This window comes from Uloborus diversus, chromosome 6, assembly GCF_026930045.1.
Source record: "Uloborus diversus isolate 005 chromosome 6, Udiv.v.3.1, whole genome shotgun sequence".
In the NCBI taxonomy this organism is placed as follows: Eukaryota; Metazoa; Arthropoda; class Arachnida; order Araneae; family Uloboridae; genus Uloborus; species Uloborus diversus.
The window spans coordinates 20,848,724-20,876,011 of record NC_072736.1 but is presented as its reverse complement, the minus strand read 5'-3'; positions in this window follow the sequence as shown (position 1 = coordinate 20,876,011).

Genomic DNA, 27,288 nt, shown 5'->3' with positions numbered 1-27,288 from the left:
ACGTTCTACAAGTAGGTATACAAAAATCTGTACCACGTTACAACAAATGCTTGGAAAATCAAAAAGGAAATATCGATAAATATATACCGATATGAATAGAAATATTCTTGAAAAGTATATCTTCTGGATTAGAAAAGACAGTTTAAACTGAAAGTTTAGCCTTTCAACCGATGTCTAAAGAAAACATCAATTCATTTTCTGATTGTTAAACTCTAATTTGAAATATTGGTGTGAATGTCAAATTTTACAAATAATATGCAGCTTTGTAAATATTGTCCTTACGAACAGAATTACTTTTGCCTATACAAAAGGAGTACTGCCTAAGAGTCTGTGTAATATTTTTCAAATAGATGTTTGCTATGATTCATTAGAAATATGATGCGCATCGTACATCGTATTTTCACGAAAATCGCACTAACACTTATTAGTTCACTACAAACAGTTGAAGTTTTGTGCTCGTTTTTTAAAAAAAAGTATCGACATTACTTATTATTTTGTTGTAGGGGAGGAACTTTTGAAATGTCAAGCCGACATACTGAGTGTGTGCTACATCTCAAGATGTTACTTTGGACCACTTTAATAATCCAGAATCATCCAAATCATTCTATCTCAGGTTCAAAACAAATTCTCGGTAGATGTCACTGCTATGTGCTATCTCCCAACAAAACCAAGCAGCAACAAAATCATTACATGCAATATACAAGACAGTCCAGTTATCACATCCTGAAACTGTAATTTCGTTGTACTTAGAATTCCTCAGTCAGAAATAGTGAACAACCGAGCCGGAGGCAGATGTCACCTCAGTGACACTGAGAGTGCCAACAAACTGGAAGATAATGTCCTCACTGGTGGAGATAAGTTCACTTTATTTACCACTTTGTAGGCACTCTCAGGTTAAATGAGATGACATATGCCTCCGGCTCGGTTATTTATTATTTCTGACAGAGGAGTTCTAATAAGAACGAAAATGCAGTCTCAGGTTTTTTATACTGTTCGACCAAGGATTGTATGTTATTTGGTAATCTGCCAAGTAAAGATGATTCCATCTAAATGAATCTAGCAGGTGAGAACGGAAGATAACAATGGGATTTCGATGCATGCGTTTTATAATGTCACTTGTGCCTTATACATTTATTGCATTCTCAAAAATAAAATAAGGGGAAGCAAAAATAGTTTCCATGGAAACAACAAAAAGACAATAAAATATTTTCATTTCGTTCAGGAACGTAAAAGCAAAATGGTAAGCTGAAAAACTTTGTTGTGAATAAACAATTCAGTTAATTTTTACCTTGAGAATATAGATTATACTTTAGACATAAAAAAAATGTTGCTGTGAGCAAACCTTCATTTTTGCAAAACTAAGGCCGAATTATTGAGAGGCATCTGTAGCAAATCAACTAACGCTCCTATAAACTAATAGATACGTCCATTTCCGCCTATGAACCGGATATTAGCCTTTCCATGTAATTGATGGTCAGTAACCGGGCTGTCTGATATATTGCAAGTAGTTCTACTTTAGGCCTGGATCAGGAGTGGTAACTTACTGCTAAAAGCCACAATCATTCATATTTTTCCAGGCAATTTTTAATGCTTTCAAAGTTTGCTAATTCAAAGAAAATATGTGTTTTACTATTCCCACTTACTGAGGAACAGTCAGACAAAATTGTGTTTCGTTTTTAGTTCTTTTTTCGTTTGAATGAATTCATGTATTTTTCTAGATCCCTTTTAGAAAACCTATTGCAGTGAAAAATATAGGCATCTTTTGAAATAATGTGATCTCTGCGTTTTTTAATAATAAAAATCTAATTAAAAATATTTGTTTCTCATTGCACTCACTCTTCGCCTACTTGAGTGACGTGAGCTTTTTCATGGCACAACAGAATATTCCTTATAAAAGTGTTTATAGTTTTGTTAGAGTATAACGGAGTTTTTTTTTTTTTTTTTTTTGCCTTGAAAAAAATAATAATTTGATTAAAATATGTCATTTGTGAATTGCTTTGTAATATTATGAAGCAAAATATTTTGCTTCAGAGCCTTAACTACGGATAGGGTTTTTAAAAAAAAAAAACAAACACAACGGAAGAGTCGGTTTGTTTAATTAGATTAACTGTTTTGGTTTTGAAGAACAAACATTGATTTTAACATCCAAAAAGTTTTTTTGTCAAAATATTCACCCGAATATCTCTCTAAATCTCAAAGGTAAATAAAAGTTAACTCAATAATATTTTTTTAAAAATAAACAAGAGACTAGAGAATGAGCAAATATTAAATATAAATTGTTAATATGACATAAGGTCGTAAACTTTTCTGTAATAAAATTTAAAAGTATGATTATTTAACCGAACATTATTTACCGTTTTTTTAATCTAAAATATCGACTGCTTGTCGCAGTAAAAAGTCTCAAGGTTAGTACTCCCTCTGGGTGAACTCTAAAAAAGCTTTAGTTATTATACCTTGTAAATTATGTTTGCTCTGGTGCTTTATTTAATTTCAGTAATGTTTTTTTTACTGGAATAATTTCACGGTATAGTTGCTGCGATTTTTTTTATTAGTGTTTGATTTATAAATAAAGCTTTAATAATTATGTACTGTGGTAAATATTTGGACAGTTAAATTATGTATATTTGCAAAAATGAAGTAAACATATAGCAAGCATGTAGTGATTGAAGTTTACATGATATATTTTTCTTTTGCGGTATAGTTTTAAAAATTTGTTTTTATTTATTCTACTTTAGAATCTCAAGTTTTCTGTTCTACATTAGTATCCTGCTGTGTGCAGGTAAAGGACAGTAACTGCAAATTTTTCATTTTTGTCACCTATTTAAAAGTTGACTTTAATGTAAAAGCTTCCTTATTTGATTGCCGCTAAAAAAAGTGCCAGAAAAAAAAAAGGCTAACTTCGACATTTCCCTACCGTTAGCATTTAAACCAAATATGCTCATCTTCAAATATCTCGAAAACTGCAGAGGAATATATGTATAGGGAATGCAGGAGAAATAGTGTTTAAAAAATATTTTACGTAGTAAAGCTGAATTGTAAAAAATATTTCATTTTAAGAAATTTTCTCTAAAATAATAGCTAGTTGGACTTTTAAAATTCGCAAGGATACTTGATGCAGACAAATTGCAGCAAAAAGCTAAGTTTCAAATTTCGTCGACACACTTTGCACTTTGGTAGCGAAATTTAAATATATTTATTTAATTATTTTTTTTTTATTGAAGACGATATACAGGGTGTTCGAAAAGTCCTTAACACATTAAAAAATTCATAGAAAACCAACAAATTGTCCTATGAATTTGCGGTTTGCACCACAATACTTCACAGGTTCAAGAATTTTTATGATATCGAAAAAAAAAAAAAGACAAGGGGGAAAAACAGAAGAAAAAAAAGGCATTTCACATCCAGGGAGTCAGTATATGCTATGATTGCAATTCTCCGTTTAGAAATTTTCATTCCTTTTTGCGTTTTCCCATGCATATACTGACACTCTGGCTTCAAAATGCCTTTTTTATTCTTCTTCTTTTCCCCTTTTATTTTTTCAATTTCATAAAAACTCTTGAACCTGTGAAGTATTATAGTGCAAACCTCAAATTCATACGACAATTTGTTGGCTTTCTATGAATTTTTTAAATGTGTCAAGGACTTTTCGGACACCCTGTATATCATTCTTGATTCATACTCCTAGTTCAAATATACACTTTTTTAACTGCTTTGTATCGAGTTGACCAGAATTAATGTAAGAAAAAAATTCTCGGTATATTTTGTCCACATAAATTAATAAATTGCAAAGTCAGTGAAATAAAATACATTTCTTTGCGATTTAATAAGTTGTGTTTATCAACACACTTGATATTCGTATATTTTCCATTCGTTTTTTGTTTTTGAAATGTAATGCTACGATGGGGTTTAATGAGTTTATTTTCTTCAAATGTCCGTGCTTAAAGTCTGTAATAAACAAAAAATAAACGTTGACCATTGAAACCAGGAATAAACTGCTGTGGAAAGAGTGGAATAAGAAATTTTAAGCAATGTGGCTGCACTTTCTGATTTCCCTACAGTAAAGGACAGATCGAAAGAGTTGTGTGGTGGTTAGACGTTGGTGTCCTATGCCTAAATGTGCAGGTTCGAACCTGATTTCAGTTGGTGGATTTTCAAGATGCAGAACATCGACAGTGTCCATGTCGTATGATTATGCGGCATGTAAACGGTATTTTGAGCACTCGTTTGTCTTGGAGTGCTCGTGAGAAAATTAAACTCCGCGTGCAGTTTTGCATCGAATTGAGTTCAGGTGCCTCCATCTGGTGAGGAAACTAGGTTTTAAAAATCTCGTGGTAAAAGTCACCACCAATGGTGGTGCCCTGTGAAAGAATGGAAGTTAGATCGGAGGATCTCACTATGTCTGCAAAAAGGTGTCCAAAGGTGTGCAGTCTAATTAGAAAGATTTTGAGGACTGACACGGCGTCTATTGTATGATGAAACGGAATCCCCATGCATGAAGTATGAGAATTCATGATGTTGCTCCATAGAACCAGTGTTTTAAAGTATTCTTAACATTACACGTTTTCTATATGACATTGTAGCGATGCAATATTTACACGTTTTGTGACTTGAGAGAGATATCTGATTTTGTGACTAGAGTTAGAAGCTGTTGAATTTTGATCGAGTATGATTCATCCTAAAAAACATCGTCTTCACTATCATTTTAGTATTCTGAAAGACTTGTCTATATGAACTAGTTGGGAATCGAAGGATTGAGTAGGAGCTATAGTTAGTGGTAAATGTTGATGACAAATTTCACATGGCAATTTTCTTGTCTGATATGTCTTTTCTGTGAACATCTAAGCGAAAAATATGTGTATAATTCCAGATATATAGCGAAACTGAACATCGCGAAATACACTCACTGCCAAAAGTTAAGCACAAAGACGTAAAATGTGAAATTAAAAAAAAATACTGATTGCCACAAAATGCGGCAGGAAAGTAGAAACTATGTTTATGGTATGAAAAAAACAAAGAGTTACATACAGAAATGAAAACAATAGTGAATTTTCTTAAATTATGAGATGACGTCATATTGGATTCATTTATAAAATATTGTTTAAACTCAAACAAACATTAAAAATGACATTAATAGAGTATGTGAGTGCCGAACATCTGCATACAAAGTTTACAGCATGTGTCCATGCCTTTTATGAGGTGATCAACCATCACAGTGTCGAGTAATCGCCATTGCTCCTGTAATGCAGTTTCCAACTCTGTGAGAGTGGTTGCGGGTGAGAGACGTGTGCAGACAGCATGGCTGAGTGATCCCAAAGATTTTCAATGGGATTAAGGTTGGGCGAGTACGCTGGTCAGTCCATACACGCAATACCTCAATACCTGCACTCTCCAGGTACCGTAAAACTGTACAACTTTAGACTAGTGATGCAACTTTAGATCATTGAAGGAATCTGGTAGTATATACCATGTAGTGGTGGTTGGAGCAAAGCTAAAGTCTTTAAAAATTTCAGTAGGTTCGCAAATATTGTCCAGCGAAGTTCATGTTGTTTACCCCAAGCTCCAGTGTTATCATTCTCGTGTCAACATTCATTTGCGTTGGGAGATTTTTTGAAATTTTTGCTTCAGCTCTTCAAGTCTCGTTCGAAACCTATATTTGCCGATATTATTCTCCGAAGGTAAGTTTATTATTTTATTACTTTGGTGTCAAGGATGATTTAACCTTATCGGCGAATTCTGATGTTGCTTTGTTTACTTGTCGTTTCGAAGTAAACAAAATACGGGAATTCGAGTTGCAACTTTGGACCACCCATTTTCACTATCGTTTGTCAATATTTTGAGAGAAATTTTGCATTGTCTTGATCAGTTTTTTAGTTTTCGGGATTTCTTTGGTTTCAGACATGAATCTTGGGTAAAGAAAGTATATAGGCGGCTGGACGGAAAAGATGATCCAAAAAATCCGGAGCAACCAATTCATCAAGAATGGCAAAATCGGGTACATTTTGGTGTTGGTCTCATTCCTCCGATGTCATTTGGTACAAAAAAGATACAGCGAAGAAACCTACCCGATTGGGACAAAATTTGTATCAAGCCCGTGTAAAAAAATAATAAACGAAAATGCTCTTGTAAAAAATAAAATCCAAAACTAGGTACCTACTAATTGCTTTTCATACTATTTAACGTTCATATTTATAAATCGAAATAAAATACAGTCGAGCCCGCTTAATGGAATAGGCAATTTGCCAGGAAAAATTATTCTAATAAGCGGGATATTCCATTATCCGGGATAAAAATAACACACATCAACGGTGTAGTACATGGGAATTTTATTAAATTAAGCGGGATATTCCATTAAGCGGGCTCGATTGTATTGCATTTTTCACAATTGGTTTTATTTAAAAAAATCTTGAAATTGACTCAAAAAGTATAAAAAAAATTATAAATCGGAAAAAGTAAGAGCAATTTTTTTTTAAATTTTTGCAGTGTACGGGATTGGAACAGAATGATCTATGCATTGTTATTTTAGACCGGAGCGGTTTAGCGGTGCATATCAAGGGAAATATGAGGTGGTCTAAAGTTGTCACCACCATGTGTAAACTTTATGCCACTATACAAAAAATTCCCCTCCCTTTGTGTGTAATGTAGAATTTTTTTTGAAAGCGTCACTCTATAGATGTGTATGGTAGTGTATGGTTAAAATTTCAAACTTTTTTGGCAAAGAATAATGAAAATACGAAGAAAAATACACATAAAGGGGTCTAAAGTTGTACGGGTTTACAGTAGTCGTCAACGATGGCAGCTCTATTATTGACTATTAAAACGAAAAAGTGTACAATCTCACAGTGGGATCTAGGGCTTCATCCCGATACCGTGTAGCCGTGACAGAACTCCGTCTGAAAATCTGCAAGTCAATGAAATACCCTAACGAAATTATTGCACATACCATGACACTTCCACTTTGGAATGAATGATGTTCGGTATTTCTACAATCCAGGCTTGTAGCCTCCTGACTTCTTCTTGTTTCCATTATTAAAATCAGCCCTGAAAAGGAAATGCTTCGACTCCGTCGAAGACATCTAAGCCCATCTCAAGGCAGACCTTGCAGATATCCCGGAACAGGACTTCAGGGATGCCTTGAGCCATGGAAAAGCCGCCTACAGCAGTACATAGTTGCAGGAGGTGACTATTTTTAAAACTTTTAGTCAGTTGTACCGATCAGCTCAAAACATCTGTCTTTTTAAATGAAGCCTCATTACTTTTGGATAGGACCATGTATACCGTTTCAAACAGAAAAAGAATTTTCCTAATCGGTCCAGGCGTCTTCTAATAATTGGGGAGCAATGAAGTCTGTTAATTAGTATTGCCATAACTGTAAATTAAACTGACGGCGTCATGAAATATTAAATCTAGAATGCTTGCAAAGTTCGGAAATCGGACATCATTTACGATATATTTATTAAGGAATATAAAATTGATCGTCTGCGGGGGGAGGGGGGGGGAGTGGATTTTTCTCATTAATTTCCCTTGAATTAAACACTAAATATATTTCAAAACTGAAACATTAAAAAAAAAAATCAATGACTAAATGAAATTATTTATTAGCAAAAAATGTTTTATATTAAATTAATTAATTCAACTATTTTCGTAGCAAAATACATTTAAATTACCAATTTGGTAAATGAGTAATAAATACATTAGTAAGACTATAATAAAAATTTCAAACGGCACCGTGAAAATCAAACACCCCGTTGCGTGAGAACTAAATATTCTTCAAGACAAGATTCCCCAATCAAGAAAATGCAACGCTCAGGCCAAAACCACGTGACCTGTGACGTGACGCGCAGATGACGAAAGCTGGTCTAGGTAGCCACAACTTTTAAATTTTAAAGTTTCTTAGATTTCTCCGAGATCCCTCATCAGATCCAGGCAAAATTAACATGGGACCATCTGAAAAGTATTCCCTTCCAAAAAAAAAAAAAAAAAAAAAAAAAGAAGAATTTTTCAAATCTGTCCAGTATTCTTGGAGAAATATGAAAACATACATAAAAAGCCGCAAGGCGAAATCATAAAACTCCTTTTTGAAGTCGGTTCAAAATAATGAATAAAATGAAAATGATAAATAGAGGTTATAATTTATACTTCAGAAAGATGACTCGCCTTTGTCTAAATATAGCAAACCATTGATTAACTGATTTTTGTAATTTCTTCTTTTGACTTTTGGTATTTCATTGGAAAATAAGTAAAACAAACTCGCCTTAAATGCATTGTTTTGTGAATTCCAATTAATAGGAACATTTATGTTTTGTAAAGTTAAAGTCTTCCTATTGAGGCAAAAGCTATTATTCTTCAAACAATTTTAACCTTTGATCATTAAATATTTTGATAGTTAAATCAAAATTATTTCAAAATGAACGCAAAAAACTCGTATTTGCACAGAAGAAATTTTTAATGGATGCTTCAATTATGAATGTAAGCTTAATGAAATTTTAGAAACAAAAGAAAGTTTTAAAGCATTATTATTTTAATTAGCTCTCTTTCTTGATGCAGCATTTTTTTGTTAATTAAGAATTGCAATATGCATATTCGCTTTCATATTAGACATAATTTGAAGCAGGAATACATAGACATATTTTAAGCAACCACACATTGTTAGCTAATGAAAAAAAAATGTAATTTTGCAAAATTTTTCAATAAAAGTTTCGGGTTTTATGAACATATATGTGAGTACAATACAAATTTTAATGCTAATAAGAAGTACACAACAGGTTTTGTGTTTGCATAAATTATGTGTGATCCAAACGAATGAAAAATATTATATGCAATAATAATTTTTACCAATTCCTTTTTCACATAATTGCGGATAAATTTGTTCTAACTCCGTTAAAATATTAACGGTATTAAAGCTAATTTATAGAGTCATATTAAAGTAGATCATGTTAAAATTGTACTGAATTTTCCGTTATTAACATTGCTTGTTTAAAAAGTTCTCTTAAAAATCTGTTTAAGAAAATGTATCTAAATAGCCTTCTAATACTACAATTGAATAGACAGTGTACCAGCAGCAGGGCACGCGCTTGGGTGGAGGATTCTGTGACTCTTGTAACTTTTTCTGAAATCACATTTAGGCAAAATCCGTCTGTGCTCTTTATAAGGTATTTAATATCAGCGGACATACGATGAAAATTTTGAAAATTTTTTCATCCTTGTTTTATGTATTTTCACATTTCTTTCATGAGGACAGCTAGCATAAATGAAATGGCTTGCAGTAATTTTCAACTGCTGTCTTATTATCATCAATGAACAGAAGAATTTTGGAGTTCAGCTACAAAGGAACACGAAGAAAAGATTCAGAATCGTTCTATTCTGGTTTACTGGATGCTCAAACGCTAAATAAAACACATTTTAAAAACATTTTGCACCCTTGTTACACCAAAACGCTTTCATCGGCTAAATCGCCATTTCCGAACATTTCTTTTTCTAGCGGCATTGATAAATTTTTACCAAACACTGAGAGTATTAGTACATCATTTAGTAAACAATCGAGTTGGAGATGGAAATTGTCTGAGTAACAGACGTTGAAAAATAATTTAGTTCTGATTTACCTTCAAAACAATTTGCCGATATCGCTAAAATAATATGTTGTAACTTCGTTCTAGCAAACAAATGAAATTTTTTCGTTTGATGCTATGCTTATTCAATATATTTTATGCTATTTGCAAATGATTTTGTTCAATTAAATGTTCATAGAATAAACTAAATTGAAAAAAAAAAAAACTTTTTTCAATTAGCCTATCAAAATTTGAACATATTTAAAATGATCAACCTATTTATTTGTTATTATTAACATAATTTACTTATGCAAATTTCTATAGTACGCATGGAAAATTAATGAATCGGCACTACATCATTTACGAAGAAGCAATTTGTCAGGCGTTCGTCTGAAAAGTGACGAAAAAAAATTAATACTTCAATAAGTTGTTCTGTGTTTCTTAAATAGCTTGATTTCAGAAGACAACGAGTGATATATAAACGATGTAATAAGCAACCTTTTCATTATTTCAGTCCATTATCACTCGTTTTCAGCAATGATTACCATCGTTAGTTACTTCAAATTTGTAATATCTTTTATCCAGCAAGTGATGATTCCATTAGTAACGATACGCCTAAAAGAAAACGTCTCGTGCTCTGCAGTTTTTTTTTCTTCTTGAGAAGTGAAGTATAAAAACGATATCCTCGATGCTTCATTATTGTTGGATCTTGTTCGAAATGAGCCTCATGTGTATAATGAAGAAATAGCAAATGTCTGAAGTCATTATCTTTAACGCTGTTATTTTTGCTTTCAAATTTCTTTTGTAAAAAGTAAGGATGGTAAAGGGTGTTTTTTTTAGAGGTATAGAACTTTCAGTTGGCAACACTGTTTGATATGTGTGCCATTTTGATAGCTTTCACTCGTTTTGTGTTCAGTTCGGTTTGCCATTTCATCATGAATAGACAACAAGGTGGTGCAATATGCCACCAGCGCGTGTCACAATTGATTTACTGAAAGAAACGTTCGTGAACGAATAATTTCGCGTAATGGACCCTTGAATTGGTCTGAAAGATCATGCGATTCAACACCGCTGGACTACTTTTTGAAGTGAGAATTTTTGGAAGACGTCGAACAAAATCTGTTTATAGCCTCTGTCTCTTTATTGACTGAACGCCATACATTCACATATACTAGTAAATATTCGTGCTAGTGGCACATAAATATCTTGCATAGTTCTTACCGTGCGGAACTACACCCCAAGGATTGCGCAGAACCATTCTGCAACGACAGAGATTCTTATATGCTGCCATTTGGCTTAATAGGTGTTCCATTCGAGTAACTCGAATTTCGTGTTCCATTCGTTCTTTATCAGAGTAAAACTAGATTATTATAAACTTTAGAGTTGTTTATTACACAGGTCAACAAAAAGATGTTTTTTCTTTGGTGCCCGGAGTTTGAGAACTGATTTTAGATATGTTTGGAGCTCTGAATCGAAATATGAAATTAGTTTTTCTCTAGCAGCTCTACTTCTTTAGATAACTGCTGCTGTTTTACACACAATGTGCATTTTTAACTCCGTTCTGCGCACTTCTAAAGCAAGTGTAGGCTTCTTAAACAAGGATTGCTTCTGGCATATTTACCCTATTGTCGGCCTGCAGTTTAGTAACTTAAAAGAAAATTCACCAGATGCAGTAAAAGCTTGACAAGTTCAGTAATAACGCTTCAACAAGTTAAGGTCAATTTGTAAGTTCTTGGTTTGCATATATTCGCTTCGCGCAACGTGTGATGAGCTGGATCTTTGTATACAATATTTTTTAGTTCCCGATTAATGTAGTGGGTGACCCAAAATACATTTTTTTGGGGGTTCGTCTGAAGTCAAACCTTATAAACATAAACATTGATAAGGAACCACCATTTCAGGGGTGTTGAGGTGTTTTGCCACTCGTTCAAAATATTTGTTGGGAGGCAGAATATCCCATACTTAAGTACACGTAAAAAAGGTCAATAAATACAGGAGAACACTAAAGAAAATGAAAGAAAATTAAGGTAAAGTTTTCTTATGTAAGACTACCACAATTTTAGTCATTTTGATTCTCTTAAAAATGAGGCATCCATGTTCAAGAGCCTATTTGAACTGTTTGGTAATCAATCTCTTATTATTTATACAATGCAATAGGAATAAAAAATCCCTGTTTTGTGTTTTATTTGATCTATAGATATTATCTAAACCTGCTTTATGTATATTTAAATATTATATCTTGGAAATTTGAGCTTCTGGGCAAAACTGATGTCATACTTGAACTCAGGGTACCAAATTTATACGGAATCTGTTACAAAAACACCAGTACCAAAATCACTGTTCCCCTGTGTTATATGTCTATTGGCAAAACTAATGTTAAAAATTTTTTAATTACCTCAAGTATCGTATTTGGGTGAAGAAAATATCTTATTAATTAAACAAGATACAGTATTTGATTAAACTAATGAAAATGCCAATTCAAATGAAACTTAGTGTTTCTGAGTTGTAAGTTCACTTAGTAAAATTAGGAAAAAAATGAAATGCAAAATTCCGAAATGCTCCTAAACAAATTAAATGCATCATAAACTTACCTACACATGCGAGTTTTTCAGTTGATTAATAAAACAAAACTGCCTTGCCTTCTGGAACTAAAATACATTTAATCTTATGGTGCTTAGTTCTATATAATGTATAATTTTATGTCGAAAGTTGAAACATAATGTTTAATGATGTCTACAAGCATACATTTAGTAATTATCCTAAAACAGGAAAAAATAATATCCGAAAAGCAATTTGTTAATTTATAAATATTTCCTCTGGGATTAAAACGTCAAACATGGAGGAAGGGGATTTTGTTTTAAATTTTTTTTACTAAGAAGAATGTCTTTGTTAGAAAAATTTAGTGAGCTATCTTTTTCAAGCAGTTAAATCCCCCCGTTGCATGAAAAGCCATAAAACAATAAAGAAAGAATTTATTTGTTCAAACTCAAGAAAAATGGCAACAGCTAACTTCTTATCAATGAGATATTTCACGAGAATTAATTTCTGCAGCCGATAATTTTATTCGTATTTATCCAATGGATTGTGACTTAAATTGGAATAAAAAAGGAACTATCAATCGGATTTTTTTCCAACTGGTCTATAAACATTCCCAGTACCAAAAATAACAAACGGTGAAAGTTTCAGCCAAATCTGCCGGGTAGTTTTTGAGTTAATGGATGACATACAGACAAACATTCATTTTTATATAAATAGATGAAAGAATTGCAAGTCATTCCATGATGCATCGAAGACAGAAGTGCACGTCATCCATCATGAACTATATAAAAAAGTGACGAAATTAACAAAATTTCTAAATTTTAAAACTTGTTGATGTGTAGTTATTGCTCCAGTTGGTAGGTCTTGGATTTGATGTTCAAGCAAATTTTGATTGAATAAATTAATTTTGCCATCCATCGTGCTTTGTGTAAAGCTCCTGGGCGTTTAAAGTCGGACAGTTATCTCATTTGGATCGTTTACTAAGAATAAAAGACAAATTTGAACAAATTCCAAGTAATCACCTCTGCAAAACACAACATTTGATCTATCTAATTTGATAACATTGGTTTTGCACTAGTAAATAAATCTTCTTGCGGACTCACTGAATGAACTGTCATCATATTTGGATAAATTTATAGGTACATCAGCGTCACTCTCTTCCACAAACTGCAGTAATGTATAATGTTTGCGAAATCTTTTAAACACAGTTACGTCTGGTGACTTTGATGCTTCAATTTTTAAATCGTCAAACATATGTGACAATATCATTTCTCCAATGTGGTGACGGCAAGCTGACCACAGGAGAGCTTTACCCAAACGCTCTTGAATAGCTACACAGGCTGCAGTTATATGTCCTGTATTAGAAGCAGTTATGTCAAACGACATGTTAACTATTAAGTCAGAACAGTTCCATGAATTTAGCAAATTACTTGTTGAATTAGCAATGATATCTCTGGTTTTTTGTCTGTTCCTGGTGGATATGTTGGTACACCAAGAAGCTTAACTTCATATGAATTACCCACTATAACTGCAAGCCTTTCTTCTGCAATATTTTGATTTGTCAAAGTTGGTAAGAGTTTAGAATCCCAGTGCAAAATTGCAATATCATAACCATTCCATTGATCCTTACGAGCTCTGGCAATGTCTCTGACACTTGATCGTCTAGCTCTGTCTCTTGTTGCATATGATGCTGAAATTTTGGATGAATCACCACCAGCTTCTGCTATTAACCCTTTAGTGTATGAAGCTTGCTGTGCTGGTGTCATTTTTAATTGTGTTGCTAATGGCATAATTTCAGGTCGTTTTATAATATCATGTGGAATAAAAACATATGTACCAGTTCGTATTGTACGATCATGATTTCTGGTATTATAAGCATTATAAATCTGATCTCTCGGATCTGTCTCATCACTTGTATCACTTACATCATATTTTCATCTCTTTCAATTTCATCAATAATAGCTGAATTAAAACTTGTATTGAAGTTCGTTGTTTCCTTGGCTATTTTTTCATAAAATGCTTCTTTTGATGTTTCAAGCATTTCCCGACGCTTAATTTTTTTACGTAATATTTTATCGTGTGAGCCAAAGGTTGATAGACGATCACTTTTCATAGATTAAAGAAAAGTTAAATCTTCTGGATTTTTTATAAGGCATCCTACATTTTTAGGCCACAATGAAAATGTTTTAGCTGATTCTTATTCCATTTTCTTTACTTTATTAATGGAATTTGTTGTATTTCTTTTTTGAAGAGGAATTGCTTTTAATTTTGTGTTTCCTTCATGAAGTTTTAGTATTTTCTCACAGGATTTACGTTCAGTAATCACTGGAATGTTTGCTTTTGCATAGAAATCAGATATTTTTGACAAGACAAGTTTTGAAGACTCCCATTTGGTAAGATTCTGATCGGCACCTTTCTCAATATGATACATCAAGCAGCAAAACACTTGCAAGCTAGTGGGTAAACGTGAACCTTTAAATTCTGAGTCCTCTTGAGTTATTCCACTTCCAAGTCCAAATACCATTAAACGATTGTCTGGTTTTGACTTGAGTCTTTTGTACAGATGAACAAAGCTTTGTTTGTGGAGAAAATGTCACTGATTCAACAGCAGATGATTCACTCATGTTTATTAAAAGTTTTGAAAATATATTACTTTCAAAAATTAATGCAACTTATCAATTGAAATAAAATAGATTAATTTATTTAAGTGGTTTACAAGACATATGCATAGAATAACAAGAAAACTTAAAGAACTGGCATTAGCAGTTGTATGATAGAAGAAAATGTAGAAAGTTGAAAACAAATAGTGAACCTGAACAGTGAACAGTTACAAAAGATGTTATGGAAAGTGATTGAAAAATGATAACAGTTAAAGTTAACACAGGTACAATGTAAATTAAAAAATTAGAAATTATTTCCCAGTATTTCACTTTGAGTCACTTTTGATGTTATAATTTTTCATTTACCTTTAAAAAGAAACTTCTTGCTTGAGAGGTGGGATGCCTAAATCAAAAATTCACAGGAATACTATCTAGTGGTATGAGAACATTTTTAAATTAGGGACAAAACAATAAAACAATTTTAGACTAGTTGGGCAAATGATGCACCCTAATATATATATATATATATATATATATATATATATATATATATATATATATATATATATATATATATATATATATATATAATATATATATATATATATATATATATATATATATATATATATATATATATATATATATATATATATATATATATATATATATATATATATATATATATATATATATATATATATATATATATATATATATACTAGCCGCCTGCGGCGACCAGCTGGTTCGCCTTCTAACGCCATTCGCCTTTCTGTGCAAACAGCCACCTACGGCTCACATACCTTGTCATTTACCTTTTTAATTCAAGTATGCCGCCTTCGGCGGCTGTTTAAATAAATTTGGCAGCATCATTAATCTATCCATCTCTATCTCTTTTTTGTGCCATTTTTACGCCAAGATTGCCGCCTTCGGCTGCTATCTACCTTTACGATCCATCTCTAAATTTTCTTATCTATCTCTATTTATTTTAACATCCCCGCCTATTTCCTAATAAAAACAAAGATCACTCAAAAAACCGCTTTTTTACTTAAGTAGAGCAAAAAAAAAAAAGTTATCTTCAAAATTCCCCGTAGTGTGCAAAAAGTATCGTCTGACAAAGAAAAAAAAATCTCGCTGCTTTTATTGAATTAAATGCGCACAACTATGAAATGTAACGTAATATAGGTACAGCAAAACGTCCAGCTTGAAGGGAGGAGGGGTGGAAAAAGAAAAAAATGCAATCCCTAAATAAAACAAAAAAAGGAAAGAAAAAAAGCAATACATACAGACACCTACAGCTGCCGGAAAAACACGTGGTCATTACGTAATAAAATGTAGAAGTAAGCTATATAGTAAAAAAAAAAAAAGATTAACATTGTTTGCGATTAAGATTCCGTCGTAAATATCGAATCGAAATCCAAGTAGTGACGTCAGAGGCATAAAGGAATGAAGAACCTTTTTTCGACCGATGCGTGGAAAGACATGATGTGTTCAGCATTAAAAAAATTGTAAAAAAAAAACTATTGCTTATTTTTAAGAACTTTTTTCTTCTGAAGAGGACAAAATGTTTTTACTATTACCAACTTAAATTTTAAAAATGAGACTTTGATACTTCTCGCAGGATGATATTAGAAAAAAATAAAACCCATGAAAAGCTGCAAATTAAAGGTTTTTTCAAAAATTCATAAAGAATTCAAAAACTGCTATATCTTCAAAATTTTTTCATTCATTATATTTAAAATTAAATTTCCTACACTATAGTACAAAAAATATTTGTGTGGTGCGATTGGTTCGGGGTCTGTGAGGTAAAACGTACTAAAAAGTGCAAAAAAACACATAACACATTAAATAACTTTTTTTCTAATTAAAATTTCAAAAATCGAAGCCCGAGGTGCACATCTTCGGCAAAAACTGCAACTGTATACCAAATTTCATCTTTCTAGGCCTTACCGTTTTCCCAGGAAGCGCGCCACACACACACAAACATCTTATTATATATATATATATATATATATATATATATATATATATATATATATATATATATATATATATATATGTTTACTAAATGACCTTCCATAAAACACTGTATTTAGGTGAAATAGGTGATAAAGCACCACCTGGTGACCGTAACTCAATTTTGATGAAACGTGCAGATACCACGTTTGTGCCTAGCACGGCAGTATAATCATTTATCCCTATTTCTGGTTTTAAGCCAGTTCATTGCACGTCCTTTTGAAACGCGCTCTTTAAGGAATATTGCTTCAAGAGCCCATTTTTTTTGAAATTCAAAACTGATTTAAAATCATTTTAAAAGTAGAAAATTGCCCGCCATGGTATGACGGGTGAAATTTTTTCTACATTTGAATGAAGCAATTGCGTGCTTGGTAATATTTTTATACTTGAAATTTTAACCCGAACTCCAGTGGATTAACCCTAAGCTCCAGTTAATTCGGAACTCCAGCGCTCGAATACGCTACCTTGCGGTGATTTATAAAACTGCGTCTGCACCTAAAACATTGCCACGTTGCGCATCACGTGTGTCTGTTGACGTAAACACAGGCAGTTTGTTCTGAGTATTTATTAACGCAATCGATGTGTCTTAGTTTGCTTTCAGCTACAGAAATTAATTCGTCCCTTAGTAGTATTCTCGAGCTTCTCAAAATAATGTTAGTTTTTCTTATTTCTTTCAAAAAAGTATTAAATGGTGGAAGCGTAAACAAGAAAAGTCTGGATTAACAAAATTGGATAACGTAATACCAGGTAAAATTTTTTATTGTTTTGTATGAATTTGTAAGAATATGAGTTTTTTTTAATCTTAAATTAATTTAACTAATCATATTTTACAGCAGCATTTAGTTGGAATGGACAGTATGCAAAATATTTTCTTGAATATATTATCGTAGAACAAAATGAATAACCGAGAAAGAATTTACTTTATTCCTTTTATTCTCAGCTGAAAGGTTTCGCCAAATTTGTTTAGGGTTATCGTATTAGTATAGTGCGAGCAAAGTAGCCTTGGCGAGATTTCGCGTTTTTAGTTAAACCATTTTTAATTTTTATCATGAGTGGAATAAAATGATAGTAAGATTACAGAATTCGATAAGCAAAAAGAAATAATGGTCAATCAACTGAAAAGAAAACTACCACCATATATAAACTGTGAGTACACATTTTATTTATTTTGTTCTGAGTGAATTTGAATCAGTTTTTCAATTCGATGGAAAAAAAAACGAACTTAACAACATTGACTGGACACTTTTCCTTAACCTAATTCCACATAAATGATTTAAATAACCTTTGTTACTACAGTATCCTACTGAAATAGACAGTATGCAAATAAATTTTCTTGAAAATATTTATCGCAGAACAGATTGAAAAATCCAGAAAGAACGTTAAGAATTTGAACAATAAAAAATAAAAGTTCGCCAAAAATCTGTTTATAGGCTTATGGTTTTAAAATTATGTGAAAGAATAATGTATCTTGACAAGATTTCGCATATCAGGTAAATCATTTCCATGACGAATGAATTAAATGCATGATTTCTTTGGATATCCAATCATATAGTCATAGAAATAAATTATCTAGTGTTAAACGTTACTCTTGACAGTCTGCCACGTATGTGCACTATGTGACAAAAATGTCAACAAATGCTGGAAATGTCACGAAACTGAACTTAATATGTACTAATGTATAGAAAAAACGGTACAAAATGAAAATGCCGTTCGAAGCGAACCAAAAATTTATGAATTCCGAATTCAACATCGTGAAAATGGCTGCTTCAGAACAACTTACTGAGTGTTCTGCATTAATTGTTTACTTTCGTAATACTTTTTGGTTTCTAATCTCTTTCTATATGGGTCAGAATAACCAAAAGACTTTGAAAAATCTTTTCAAATGAATAAAGCGAAAAAATCATACATACGAACAAAAATCACAACACTTTTAGCATTTTCTTCGTTACCATGTGCGTTTGTTTTAGTTTTCAATTCCGCCATTAGACAGTGACTGCAGTGCCCCCTATAGTTCGTTGGAGTTGCGAATAGCGTTCATTGTTGTGCCACTTTTTCGTTTCTTCATTCTCCTTAAATTAGTCTTACCAGTAAAACAGTTAAGTTACCGAATCCAGATCAGCCTTGTCAAAATAAAGCATTTCCCTGCATGTCAAATATTACTAAAAAATATTGTCAAATTATCATTCTGCGACGCGAGTTTTATTGTTGATGACGTCAGCGTTACTCGATCAGTGAATTCGCTATTATATATATGAGGATTATTCTCATAAACGCATAATTTGCCTGAGGGTGTAACCACCTTTAAATCATGAAAGGTAGTGCGCATTTTTAAAGATACGCTATTAAATTTAAATTTTTTCCGCTCATTTAATTCTCTCTGGGGAATATAGTATTAGAACATAAGTAGTGTCTCTGAAAGACTAAAATTGCCTAAAGTAATGAAATAAGAAATTGAATGCAGCAGAAAACTTACTTGAACAGTCAGGTGTATCTCTCCGATACAATCAGCTGGTGTGCAGACTGCTACCTACGATAGGTTCCACTGATGACTACATGTAGATCTAGGCGTGGAGAAAGAATAGCTAAACTCAGACGCTCTTAACGCTATCTAGAGTGAAGCTGTGATACGAAATTAACTCTTTTAGTGTATCTCTGAGATACGAGCCATTCCACGGAAAAGGGGTCATATTGTCCCGAACGTAACACCTCATATATTTCATTTAAAAAAAAAATACTTCAAAATATTAATGACAAATGTTTTCTGCTAAACAGTTTACAAACCGTCACCTCAGCGCAACAGTATGATATGTTAGTGTTATTCTTAGGATTAGATGTCTTGCTGTTGCTCTTAGGCGACAAAACGTATGTGTGATTTCTTAAGCAAACAATGTCGTCATTACCTTTTAAAGTTTTTACTTTTATAGAAATACTAGAAAATCGCACGTCAAGGTATGACCGGGGAAAATTGCTTCTACATTTGAACGAAGCCATTGCCTGATTGGTGATATTTTAAACCTAACTCCATTGGAATTAACCCTAAGCTCCAGTAAATAGCGTTCATTGTGGATCACTGTTTCGTTTCTTCATTCCCTTGAAAGTTACCGGATCTAGTTCTGCCTTGTCGCAATAACGCTTTTCTCTGCATTTTAAACTTTACCACAACATATTATCAAATTATATTCCGTAACTTACCGCCCTATAGCCAGGGCTAAGGCAGGAATACATGAAATACACCGCCAGCTCAGTCATTCCAACCAAGGACTGCAGTGTCGTGCTTATTAAAACTCATCAGCCCGGCATAGGAAAGGGACTGAGCTGGAAGTGGAAAACCTCTTAAGGAAGCCAAGAGTGCGAAACAAACTGGTAGCTAACATAGAATTAGCACAGATCAGATGAGTGACCGAAGCAATCGGTCGATTCAACTCGAATATTGAAGGCAGGGCATGGTATATTCAGTAAGTTACCGGTTCGGTAACTTACTAACCAGTTGGTAACCGAACTATTGCTTCGGTCACTCGTCTGGTCAGTGCTAAATCTATAATAGCTACGAGTTTGATCGGCACTCTTGGCTTCCTTAAGACGTTTTCCATCTCCTGCTCAGTCACTATCCTATGCCGTGCTGATGAGTGCTAATAAGCACGAAACTTCAGTTTTCGGCTGGAACTGACTGAGCTAGCGGTGTATTTCATGTATTTCTGCCTTAGCCCTGGCTATAGGGCGGTAACTTACTGAATATACCTGCCTTACCTTCAGTATTCGAGTTGAACCGAACCATTGCTTCGATCTTTCGTCTGGTCAGGGCTAATATTGTATTAGCTACCAGTGTGTCTGGCACTCTTGGCTTCCTTAAGAAGTTTTCCACCTCCATCTCAGTCACTCCTATGCCGGGCTGGTGAGTGCTAATAAGCACGAAACTGTAGTCCTCGGCTGAATGACTGAGCTGGCGGTGTATTTCATGTATGTTATCAAATTATTATCCCGTGGCACGAGTTTCATTGTTGATGACGTCAGGAGCCTCACTCGATCATTGTCTATTACATATGAGGATATGAACCATCACGTCCGGGACAAAGGGTTGATTTTTTTGTTTAATGGCCCATACGCAACACACTATGAAATAAAAACTGTTCATGCTAAAACCCGTTCGTGTTTTTAAAACGAGATGAACCGCAGTCATGTTAACAAAACTACTTCTTCGTTGTTTTCCAAACAGACATTTTTCCATTATTTAAAAAAAAGGTATTAAAGTAACTTATCTTTCCCTAAAGATAAGTTACAATGTTCAAAACATATCTTCTCCCTTCGGAAATGCAAACACGAATGATAAAATGAATTTATAGTCTTCCCAGGAAATGAAGCAGGGATTCCTCGAAATGCGATGAGACATGCCGCATTCCGCGCTGAATTCTGGAAATGTTTTGTATCTGCTCACTGTAATGATGATTTATGCTGCTGAGGTCGAAGCCTAAATGTGTGCTCTTGCGGTATTTTGGAACGTCAGATCTCGTAGTTGAGGAGAATTTATCATCTCTCGAGTCAGGAGGTATTTTGGAACAAGATTCGATGTGTGAATTTGAATCGAATGCCTACCCCTACGTAAAGAAAAATAAAGTTTTATTTATCTGGTGATTTTAATATTTACATTGGCCTTTTGGCATTCTCGACCCAATATATGAGTTTAATTAATTTCGTTCTCCACTTTTATAAAGTAGCATTAAGGGGGCGATACACAAAAATCGTCAAATTTTGCATTTTTTTTGTTGTTGTTTAAAAAACTTCTTGTTTTTTTCGCATAAAAAAAAGTTTGAATCTTGTTTCTATCTTAATAAAACTAAAGATACAATTAATTTTGTTGCTTGCAGTTACCTTATATTATATTTAACTTTAAAGGAGTTTTTCTCCATGACGCAATTTTTCCCGATTCTTTGCATTCGAACCCTTATAAGTCATGAACTGATAAAGTACTGACATTTTTAGCATACCTTATTCGAACAGTTTAATTTCATTTTTATTCGGCAAATTAAAAAAAAAAAAATTGTCAAAAATTGTGATTTTTTAAAATAAAAGTTAAATTCTTCAAAATTTTTCTTCAGATATTTTCTTTTTTTTACTAAAATAGTATTTTTTCAATCGCCAAATAAAAATTAAAGCTTAAAAAATTTGAAAATTGACAAAGAATATTTTGAGTGTTAACGCTTTAAAGCAACCGTATTAAAAAAATAATTAAATTTAAATATATATTTTTTTAATGTTTATGTTATGATTTTGCTTATAAAATAGATGGGGAATCAGTGCAAACAATTTCAAAACTATGAAGTGTTCAATACTTTTTTTTTCAAAATGTGTCCCAGACCCCCTTAATGATTTTTGAGAATTTTGACTCAAAAGGTCGTGGAGTAGTTTAGCTAACAATCTGCATTAAAATTATGGAAAATTTCTTGAAAAAAAAAGAAAAAAAAAAACGCTATGCACTCCCACAGCTTTCACTAAATAATAAAATTTTAGTTAAATATAAGTTTGAACCTCTCGCTCTGTTTGAACCTGTCGTCTCTGTTTGCTCGCTCTGTCCTTTTGAAACGTCACGCGGGAGGTTTTCCCTACAGGTTGAGAATTGCTAATCAAAAGAATTTTTTCATCATTTTGACGGCGAGAAATATTTATAATTGGCGAATAAAATTTATAAAATGGTTTGTCCATTTGCCTTTAACTCGCAAAATGGCGAAATTTTTGTTGCGAAAACAAAGAAAACGTAATTTAATTTATCGATAAAAATGTGTGAGTGAATATATGGTAAATAAATTCTCCATATGATTAATGAATTCCCAAAGAAAAATTTTCTGTATAGTTTAACATTCATTATTTCACCAGTTGTCGTTACTTTTGTATTTTCAGACATAAATAATGGTTGTACTTTTTTGAGTTTCATTGGCACCAGGGGTAAATATGCTTTCAGAGGGCTACCTTATTGGCTTTCAAACGGCCATAGGAATGATGCCAGAGAAGTGACAAATTCACTCACAATCTATAAAAAAACATCACACGTTCTTTTTACCATAACTTAAACATAATCCGTGAAGTCTTCACACAATAAACATTGCATTGTACAAACGGACATTTTGGTAACGGCAAAATTAAAAGAAGATATGTACTTACCAAAGGAAATACTGAACGACTTGCACAACCACGCTTTGCTTACTCGACCCCCCCCCCCCCCTTCTAACTTTAGTCTGTTTTACGGCGGTTATTCGCGGTCAAGTACATTTTTTAGATATTTTAATGCTAAATTATAGTCTTTTAATCTCACCAGATGAGGGTGACATAATTATGTGACGTTAAAATGATTAATTTTTTATATGTTAATAAAGATTTTTACAATGTTTGTTGATAAAATATGTTTTTATGTTTATTTAGGTGTATCATTACGGGGAAAAACGTTGTGCCAGGTTATTTAGAAAAGAACGTTGAACGTGTTTGTATAAAAAGTAGAAAAAAAAAAGGGCCAGGGGAGTAGACATTTAAAACTATTTTCAGCTATAAATGCTAAAAAAAGCAGTTATCAAGAATTGACTTTGTGGACAACATAAAAGATAATATTATTTATTAATAAATTATACGATGACAGTAGTATAATTCGTTTTATCTAAAAAAAAATTCTACGCGGCGTTGAATTTCAAATAGCGTATATTCACCTGCGTATAAAAGTAAAATAATAATATTGCATGTAGAGGAAGGTACAATGAGTAATAAAAAAAAAAACTTACAAAAAGAATAAAAATCAGAATAAAGACCAATTCTACAATCATAGGAAATAACAGTTTGTAATCCAGAGATGAAGAGAGCAAAAAGTGTTGCACTCAAAACCGAGCCTTGATCATGAAATATAATGCCTAATTTAAGCATAAAAAATACAATCAAATTGTAAGTGGAATGTTTTTTAAAAGATCAATTAAGCAAAGCATAGTAAACACAAGAAAAAAAAAACAATAAACATCACAAAATTTTGAAATTGACAGTGAAATATCTTTAATCAAATAAGCATACCCATTCAATTGAATGCTTCTCATGCCATCAACAACAAATGAGACAGTGAGAAGCAAAAGGACGTAAGAGGCAAAATTAAAAATTAAAAATAATAACCAGTACAAAGGGTAGGTGAAATTCTCCTCTGTCTTGGGGCAAGAGATAGTTCTAGTAGCCCTGGTACTTGCTGCTATACAGCATGATTTAGAAAAAAAAAAATCAATGGAAGCCTACCTAGGAAGTTATCTTTATACGCGTTTTACTCAAAACGTGAAACTGTCCACTTACATCCCTTTGTTGCTCACTGCCTCAAATGTTACTGGTTTTTTTAGTTTAGAAATTTGTGAACCTTCGCCAATAACCTCAATACTGCAAAAAAAAAAAAAAAAAACTCCAGAAAATCAACACAGTGAAATTAATCTGAAACATTAATAATACAATCATATTCGGGAATTTCATAAACGATGTCATTTTTTTAAACATATTTGACACCCTCTCCCTGTTACAAAGTGTCACAAATTTATAAACTCCCCCTGTCCATCAAACCATAACATAATTTCTATACGTCAGGGGCAGACTAACGTAACACCAAAAAGGGAAATTTTCAATTTATTACTGTTGTGTAGGTAATTTAGATACCAACCAGATATTATCCACTTTATTAAAGCTAATCGCATTAGATGACTGGGGCACCTCTTTAGACTAGGTAGTAGGGACTCAACCCATAAAGTCACCTCCACAAATCCAGATGGTGCGCGCAAGAGGGGCCGCCCACCAACCAGATGGCTCAACTGTGGTGAAAAAGACTTAAAAACTGTTGGCCTCGGTGGATGAGGAATTCTGGTTCTGACAGGGCGAGCTGGAAGAAACTGATTGAGACAGTCTTGGCCTGCCCTAGGCTGTAGTGCCGAGAAAGAAGAAGAAGAAGAAAAAGTAGGTCATTTTATTCTTCATCGAGCCCATCAGAATTTATCAACACATGTCCTCTATTATTTCTCATCAGTGTTATAAGAATGCGATTCCCAACCTCTGCACGAACCGGAAAAATATTTTTACAAACACAATTTCTACTGTTTGGCTTTGAGGTACGCTTTGTGGACGTCCATTTATATGTTAAATCAAAATTTTCTTGTAGATTGAGAACACAGTGGTGGAAAAGTGAAAAAATACAAATCAAGGAGTAGTGTGACTGTCAGTGAAGGGTTTGGTGATCAAAAGCTCTGCTTCATTAGAAAACAAAATAATCATTAACAATTGTAAATGCTCGTAACTCAGTCAGAAATAAATTTCCCTGTACTTTTCCGTGTTAAGGTTCCCTCAATCTTCTCGTCAATGGGGTTGTTTCCTTGAGTCTAAAGTAGTACTTTTTGTCACTGAAGTTGATAGAATAAGCAAAAAAAAAAAAAAAACATGAACTCAGAAAATACTTTTATTTTTCCAACAGTTATTTTTTAATTAATTTTTTAAAATGTCTGATTTTTGAAACAAGGCGTGGTCTTGATGACGTCACAATTGATGCACTTGGCCGCATCTTTTTACCGCGATTCCACGTTATGATAATCAAGAAGCGAATTAAAATTGCGCTCTGCGCTTGCTACCAACCATACCGTTGTCAATACACGTGAGTAAAGATGCGAATTAAATATTTTGTAATGTGAATGGCAACACAGAATGGCATTTCATCATTTGTGATGTCATCGGACAGAAACATAAACATTGAAAGCGAGCCGATTTAAGTAATTTTTTAAAAATATCAAACTTAAACAAATTATTTAAAAAATGGTCAGATCCTATGTTTTTAAGCATGTTCTTTCAGAAAAAAAAAATACTGTTAAAATTTTGGAAACGACCCCATTGTAAACAATGAGAGAAAAAAAAGTTTAATTATGGCAAAAATTTTGATGGTTTTAGTGAGATATATGTTTAGCTTTCTTTTGCATCAATTTTCTATATTTAACGAATCTTGCGTTAAATACACTGCATTTCAGTTCTCAGACGCAAACAAGGTATTCGTAAGAATTTAATTTTCATTACAAATTAATATTTAAATGATGTTTATGCATTTATATACTAAGATAAGAGATGGAACTAGAACTCGAAGAATGTTAATCATTGCAATTTATGACATTTCCAGAAAAATAAAATGGTAATACTGTCAAAGGATATAACGTACATTTTCCAAGTTTCATTTTCAAAAATAAATATGACCTTCTAATTAGGTTACGTTTTTTTATATGAATGGCGATCATTAAAATACATGCGAGTTGCTTTGAAGTTTATGCGGTCGTAAAAATCAAAGTTTATTGCTTGTAAACTTTTTCAAAATTATTTTTTCTCATAAAGAACAAGCAATAAATGTTTTGAGGCTTGATATCTAAAGGAAATAGTCTTTTCATGTGGAAAATATTTTTTCTTTTTCAAAAATGTGCAGTTTTGAGGCAAATGAAAATAAAATTTAAAACGCTGTAAATTTTAGTTTCCATAAATTGCAAATGCATTTGATAAAAGGAAGCAGTTAGAAACAGTTGTTCCCATTTTGGCAAAATGAATATTTAACTCAAGAATACCTAAAAAATCAGTTGAAAAGTTTCTTAAAATTACTTCCCAGCTATATCTTATGCTAATTAGGGTAATAAAAATGAAAGACGATTCATTTTGGGTTACATATTTAAGCATTTACTTTGCTAGAAATGCATTCCAATGAACTTGGTAACGAATGGTAAAAACTAAAATTATGTTCTCTGATCATCATGCTAATGTATTAAATTTAATCTGAAAAGAGTGGTTTCTACGGGAAATGAAAAGCTGACAAAAACTTATGGAAGATGGCTGATATTTATTTTAAAAATAAAATCATAAACAGTATGAAATTTTCATTTTATATTTTATAGCAACTACCGTTTGTCTGATAACACAAGGTGAAAAGCACTTGATTGTAACACATTTTCTACGGAGTTCGACGTCTAACCTGTATTAGTGTCGCAATTGATCAAGGTTAGCCTTGAACTTTTATTTTTGAGCTTTTCCTTCCGTCCACCGCTTTTCGGATCTGAAGTGATCTGAGCGAGAGATAAAAATAAATAGAATTGATGGAACACGAAAAAATGATTTTTATGGAGTCCGATTTGTAAATTTGTTATTTGAAGCTGTAAATAGTTTTGTTAATATATTGAGTTTTCTTTTAGATAGTACTGTGCATTTTCTTCAGTCAATTTCAATAACTCTCTCAGCACTTAAAGATGCAAACGCCCAAAAAGAATCGGCAAAGGGTAAGATTTTTACGTACAATTTCAGTTTAAGATATCGATTAGTACAATTAGAGCTTGGTAGTTTAAAAACTGTAGGTTAACAGCACCACTAACAGGCATGCATAAGACAACGCTTTCAGGTTAACTTAATTTTTTGAACTTTTAATGTATTTAGACTTTTCAAACTATTTTTCTCTCATTCAAGTACATCTTATCTAACGTTTGGCTGATTCTGGATCATCTGAATTAGTTAATTCTGTTTTGATGTGTTCCATTTTAAAAAAAGGTCCGACTCCCAGTATCGGACACCGACAAAATCTG